The 7425-nt window shown below is 43.8% G+C and overlaps 1 protein-coding gene across 1 annotated transcript in view; it reads left to right on the top strand.

Moving 5' to 3' along the window:
• Positions 1 to 3258: 3258 nt before the first annotated feature.
• LOC106813704 (serine/threonine-protein phosphatase with EF-hands 2-like) overlaps positions 3259 to 7425 on the top strand; it is a 35346-nt gene continuing 31179 nt past the window's right edge. Inside the window, 1 exon segment of the mRNA XM_014817912.1 lies at positions 3259 to 3446. The gene's annotated coding sequence lies outside the window, so the exon portion shown is untranslated.

The following is a 7425-nucleotide window of genomic DNA, read 5'->3' as shown; positions in this document are numbered from 1 at the left end:
TATATATATATATATATATATATATATATATCAGTTTCTATAACACCGTCGTAACTTAGTTGCCACGCCATCGGTGTAACATTATAACTTATTACTTAACCGCCAGCCTAAGCTAACCAACCAACTAACCTCTCTAAACGGTATGAAAAGGAAAATCTGTCCAGCCAATAATAGCCGTAATGGTTGCGACATAATAATATAAACACGCACAATAAAGAGGAGGCGCACGACTGCATGCATACACGCAGACGCATGATCATGACGACTCAAACTCCTCGTCTATACCATATAGAAGTGGACGCGTGCGTACGACGTGCTTGCTTCTCCTATACCTTCGTGACGTTGTTTGCGATTGCTCTTTTCGCTGAACTCTTCTCATAAATTACAATGCAAACGTCATAGATAAGGCAGCAGCCACCTGGTCCCCTGCAGGCTCGATGCTCACCGCGCATTCACGATGTGATGCTCAACAACAACAACATCCTCGATGATGACGCAATCATGACTCAATGATGACGCAATGACAGTTATATCAACATACGCTGGAATGATATCACGAGATATATATTTGGAATGACGCGCATATAATTAGCACGTTACACAAAGGCAGCTGCGCCCATTGCCTTTAGCAGAATCTTCGTTAATTCGGTATCGCAAATGGAGAAATCAGATCAAACTACTGTGTTATTATGCTGCGCAGCGAAAATTATTTTTAAAAAATCGGGAGATTGGTAAAAAATAAATCAAACAGCTGCAACCAGGCGCGTGTGATTAAACAGACGCGAATAAAGGTTTTTCTCTGTGCCCATCTCCATAGCAACATAAATATAAGTGTACTCGCACGCATACCGTGCAGGCAGTAATTATACACACGATATATGAAACTTCGTAATACTGACAGCCGTTGGCGTCAATAGACATACTCCACGCGATTATATCATATCAGGAGTGAATAATTAGAGTATGACTCGCTCGAAACACAACAAAATTCAACGTTTCCATGCTGAAATTTTCCTATGATTTATTACGTGAAATCTAATAGAAATGACATCAGAACTAGCGCTGTACATCCAACTTGTCTATTGTTATTCACTACTGATCATATTTTATATGAGCTCACCCAGCATGTGAATGACATTTGTATATAAAAGTTGCGAAAAGCTTTATTTAGCGTTCAGAGAGAATGTGTGACGCACGCGCGCCCGAGCCGCGTCGTATCTCGACAGTTTCCCTCACTGTATACTTGAAAGCCATAATTACGAGAATTCTCCAGTGTTTCCCCCCCACTTTCATTATACCTACCGTTATTGCTTGAGTAACAGCAATCGGATAGAGTAACGATAAAATGTATTAGAACCTTCGTATTCGCCAAAACATGCACGATCACAATTTTGCTTGCTGTTTTTTGGTTTCCGCTGTCATTTCTCGAACTTTCTCGCGATAGCGCGAGACATCCCCGTTATTATCGGTAATCGTAGTAATCGGTAATCGGTCGCTTGGAAATCAATTTCCATAGGCGGTAATACTTACGAAAAAATTCCCATAAATCAGCAGAAGTTTATTTTTGGAATAACAATGCCATCCTCTGAATCCAAGTCGCAAGTGACACCATATATGTTATTAACAAAAAAATTCTTCCATAATTTTTTTTCTAAACATCATTTTTCCAGCACTCACTCGAAATGGCCCATTTACAATGTGATTATGCACAAAAAAGTAGGCTTTCTTTGAAAATTCCCCGGCCGCAAACGCAACGCACCTCGGACGAGCCGTTTACACTGTCGGATTCAGAAAAGATTCTAGTTTATGAAATTAACAATTGCACAGAGTTCTGACCCTTTCTAATGAGAAATACAAAATTCAAGCGTACGCGTACACTCAAATACGATCTCTTTTTTGAGCCATCTCTTTTCGGCCCTAGTGTCCAGGCCTTCATTGTTGACTTGCCACCTGTGGTACCGTAATACTAGCTGATAGGGATCAGTCAAACTGGGTCTTGAAGAACATACCGCATAGCGGTTATGTACCCTGCTGATAAAAATTGATGCGGAGACGCACTGCAAGAATATCGGGTACGAATTGACAGGAAGAATTGACAAAGGGACCCGCGGTTTAAAATGATTCTAACATACTATACAGGGAAATACTCATACACACCGCGGCCGCGCCGGGCGGCGCACGGCGCGACGGCACGACACACAACCGGCGCGGCACACAAACAGCACACACACAACATACACCCACACAACATGGGACATCACACACACACACAACACAGCACACATTCAAAACACACAGCAGCACACCACACACACAACACACACACACACACAGACAACACACCCGCACATGGGGCGCACCACAGCACAGAGCACACACGCAGCACACACCACACATCACAGCACACACAACACACACACAGTCACACACACACAACACACACACATAACACACATACAGCACGCACACACACACCACACGACACCCAGCACACATCGCCCCGCGAGCCAAGGCACGCACAGGTTGCGGCGGGGCAACGGACGCGGGCCACACAGCACACACACACACAGGCACACACACACACACTCGAGACACACACACATATTACTACTATATATATATAATGCAAGGAGCTAATAGTATGCTTCTTGATATAAGATGTACATTATTACGCTTTGTGAGTCATGTCAATCTAATAGGTATTATATATAATCATATCTATGACTATACTCTGAAAATGTAAAACCAACGTAATAATGTCAAGATCCACCTGACCCGGCCGTCATTTATGTTGCCGCGTGTTGTCCGCTTACAGCTCAGCCCAGCAGTAGAGGAGAGGACTTTAGAGTTTTCTCACTGCGACGACCCCAGAAATTGCTGAGTGTTAGCCACGTACAAGGGACCGGACCATCAGTTTCCCGTGGGTAAACCCCAGGTCCGCTTGAGACGGATGATGTACCCATTTTTTAAACGAAGAACAGTTGGGTTTACTGACTCGAATGGGCCGGCTGCATGTCTCAGTTCTTCTAGTGCATGGGGCAAACTTTCAAAGCGAGGCCAGCATTAGTGGGCATGAAAAGTCAAGGGCCGCGCCCTTTTTTAAAATCGGGCGTGCGCTCTAAGATAATACGCTGCGTTTCGCCCTCAAGGGTCGCATCTCTGACCATAATTAGCCTTGAAAGTGGCGTCTTGCAGGAGCGAACGCAGAGAGAAATCAGAACCTAATCTGTATGACAGAAAAAAGGCAGGCCGTCGGTTCAACGCACAAACATGTTGTACTTTCACAAAAAGTTTATTGATTTAAAAAAAAAATTATTTTTTCATTTTTTTATTTATTTTTTATTTGTGGGCAAGGCTTCCGCGGGCCGACAGAACCCCGTGGAGGGCCGCAGTTTGCCGCACCCTGTTTAAGTGACATCAAGAGTTTATAAACTAAGTAATGAAAGGTATTATTGCCCTTGGTGACATTCGCTCGTGCGCGCGTGTGGCATCTACACGTGAAAGGCGTCGTTCGGGCCATCTCTGCGTTGTGTGCGTGTAGCGTCGTGCGTGTGTGTGTGTGTGTGTGTGTGTGTGTGTGTGTCGTGTGTGTAGTGTGTGTTGTGTGTTGTGTGTGTGTGTGTGTTGTGTTGTGTGTGTGTGTGTGTGTGTGTGTGTGTGTGTGTGTGTGTGTGTGTGTGTGTGTGTGTGGTGTGTGGTGTGTTGTACGTCTGTGTGTGGGTGGTGTGTGTGGTGTGATGTGTGTGTGTTGATGTGTGTGTGTGTGTGTGTGTACGTCTGGCGCGCGCGCGCGCGTGTCTGTGGTGTGGTGTGTGTGTGGTGTACGTCGCGGAAGCGTGTGTGTCGTGTGCGTGCTGCGCGTGAGTGTACACGTGTACCAGGTGTAGTAGAGTGCTGCTGTATCTTGTGTGCGTTCGTGTTTGCGTGGTGCCGCGTGTGTGACTTGTATGCCTGCCCTTAATAGTGGACAACCGGCTAGACTCGTTCCGCTGTTTATAGCTGATAAATGCTCTGATATTTGGCAATCTCCGATTAATTTTCAGCATACACTTAGGAGAACTACCGCTCGTCATTTTCGTTTAAGATCGATTGAGCTGAATATCATGTTGATTTCTGATACCATATCGTGTGCGTCACTCTAATCGCATACTAGCAATCATTCGTGGAGCAATGCAGCACTTACCGCACTTATATTACACTATATATTACACGTTAAGTGGCGCGCCGTGCGTGTCGGCGTGTGTGCGTGCGTGGCTGCGTATCTTGCGTGTGTGTGCCAGTGTCTGCGTGGTTGCGTGCCTAGTGTGTGTGTGAGTGCTGCTGACGCTATTGATGTCCCGTGGATCAGCTCACGCATAAACCTGAAATACGTAATGACCAAATCGAAATGCGTGCTGCCATATGAACGTCAGTGAGCATAACATGTGACGTAGGTTATAGTTCTGCAATGTGCTCACCTTTTTACGCGGCTTTATTATTCTGCGTGAGCAAGAAATGTGAAACCCAACGCACGTAGAGATCCACGTTTACGTGATCGAGTAGGCTTTCTCCTCTGGCGGTCTCAGCGTAATTCCTGGTTTATCGTCGCGATAACCGTGCGCGCAATCAGAAGATTTGCTGTCAGAAAAATCCAGGTTCCCTTACATCACGACAGCGCTTCGCTGAAAGCGCTTTGATGGACATACCGGAAGATTGCGCGAGTGTGTAAATAGCCGGTGGCGTCTGCGTCATTAATACGAGATTGTTCGCCTATCGAAGATCTTCCGGTTGCCGAATATCAGCGACAATCTTTCAGACGCACCGGTGGGGTTGCGGCGGTTGCCTTCATTAATCAGCGGCGTTGCGGACATCGTCGCCATCTTGAAAGAAGCGTTTATACTTCCAGCTTCTCGGCCTCGCTATTGGCATAGGAGGGGCGGAAGCCTAAACTCGGCTTGGCGGCTTATTTTTTACGGTCAGATATGCGAACTTTCGTGCGAGGGCAATCACGCACCGTCTTCTCGGCGCGATTTCGGCTCTCCTCGAATTTCCCGAAAGTAAAAATAAGGCGAGGACGATAATGATCAATGAATGACATCCAGCAAGTTTCTGAACCAACAGTGGGAATTGTCTATAGTACTCCGGCGCGTCGCGGCGCGCTTCATCAACATTTGGTATTTTCGAAATCGGCGTAGGCGCCTGCGACAGCGACGGACGGCTCGCAAGCAGATTTAGAGCGTGCGTCGAGTCGAGCCGTAATTTCAATACAATCGCGAAGAGCCGCTCGACGATGGTGGCGCCCGTCGATCCAGTCTTCGGTTCAACATCATTAAGAGATTGCCACGCAATGACGTCAACCGGCCGTCGATATCGCCGAACGTCGGTGTCGTCGACGTCAGCGGTGCGTTGTCCGCCGTGTTATCCGGAGAACTAATGAATGGCATTCAATGTTTGCTAGCGAAACACTGTACGATCCGTGGCGTCACAAGGGGTGGGAACGCACCGGGTGACACCATCGCAGGGAGTGATTTTAATATTGCTAGTATGTTTATGTCACTACTATTGCAATACATCTGTGATATACGGGAATTGTCGATTATACGCGTACATTAGTACAAAAACATTACCTAAAGGATTCTGTATGGTCTGGTACGGGAGGAGGTCCCCATGGGGGTGACACCATGAGTTACTGCACCGGCTGTGACACAACTCTAGTGACGCCGTCTGCTAACGGGTTATGAAGCGCTTTAAATATATCACTTATTTTATCGTGTATTCCTAAATGTTGCGTGTCATTTGAGTGAAAGTACGAGAATGTAAGATTTAGCATCACTGGAGATAATGTTTAGGAATACGGACTGAAGAAATCCTCATGCCCACGTGACTCGTGGTGTAAATTTATTTGCTAATTATTCTAACTAACTTAAAATACTAAATGACATTATTATTTGAGGCAATTATGAAATCGTCTTAAACCTCGGTCGGACTCGAAAGCCAAGCCTACATGTAAGTTATGTTCTTATGAATTCAGCGCAAACACCTAAAAATATCGAGATAAAATTAATGAATAAGAGAGAAATTCACATGAGAATACCCATAATCTCATGTCGAAATGAGTCGCATTAGGGTAAGCCTAGGAACTAGAACTATGTTTAGGAGCGATATATCGAAAAGAAAAGTCAGGCTCGTCTGTCGTTGTTTGCGTAGATGCATGCGAAGTATGCGCTCGAGATACTGAGAGAACGCGAACGTGCTGAAGAGCAAGCGACTTATTAACCATGGCGTCCCACGTCCATCTCACGGCAGATGTACACCATCTGTGCGATCTCAGCATGGCTAAACTAGACGATCTCTCATCATATTCAAAGTGAGTAAGCTTTTGATGCTATATATCCATCAATCTATTTTAGCGCAAGTTGAGTGAGTTTGTGTGGCTTTGTGGCTCGTTCACTTGTTTGCACAATGTACGTTATCTTCTTATCGCTGTGTCCGTCTATCATCTAATAGCACAAGTTGAGACAGCTTAGCGATGCTCTGTAAAGCGTATTAATCTTTAACTTATGTCCGATCGTAATCAAGAGATGAGAAAGCTTTGTGCTATATTATATCTAATATATATATATATATATAATATATATATATAATATACTGATATAATATCCAATACGTAATATCTAAAGAACGGAATAACAATTGTATTGGGAAAACGTAGGAAAGGCAATTGTTGTAGGAACAAATTATAATTACGCTGGCAAATGCAAAAGAACAGGTTCAGAAAGCTGATGTCATATTCGCAGTAATTTAAAAAAGACAATTGTTCTAATAGGAGTTTACTCAATTGGTTCTCGTTTAGGTTTAACAGTATGAATTGTTTTTGTGCTAACTACACACTAGATGGCGCAGATGACTCATGTATGTAATATGGCAAACTTGTAGTTTACGTATGTCTATTTAAGTTCTAGACGTTGAAAACTGCGAAACCTTGTTATCATACAAGAAAATAGGCAGCCTGGGCATCCACATTCGCGGAAAAATTCTAGATTCACACTTTTTCTGATGTCATTGGGCGTGTAAGCTATGCAAAATCCTGGGAGCATTTAGGTTCAATTACTCTATTATTCAAGATATATTATTCAATATCATTATTACAAGTTCTCAATTATCTTTAGTGTTCATTATCTTGCTGTGAATTTGCAAACTATCAAATACTTATTTGAGTTTAGTCCTATCACCTCATTCTAAAAAAACTGCAAATTGTAAGCGCATGATATAGTAATTTTTAACTATCAAAATGAGTACCCTCCTAAAATATCAAAATATATATTCCACACCACATATACTACCGCGAAATCTTCATTTTACCGCAATCTTCTCTACATCTCACATGTAATCAGAAAATACACCGAAATTAATGTCTATAGTTGTTACCAAAGTTTACATTTTAAG

This window comes from Priapulus caudatus, unplaced genomic scaffold (assembly GCF_000485595.1).
Source record: "Priapulus caudatus unplaced genomic scaffold, Priapulus_caudatus-5.0.1 Scaffold812, whole genome shotgun sequence".
Classification (NCBI taxonomy): domain Eukaryota; kingdom Metazoa; phylum Priapulida; class Priapulimorpha; order Priapulimorphida; family Priapulidae; genus Priapulus; species Priapulus caudatus.
The sequence above is the reverse complement of the archived record's forward strand: the minus strand, read 5'-3'. Positions and strand labels throughout refer to the sequence as shown.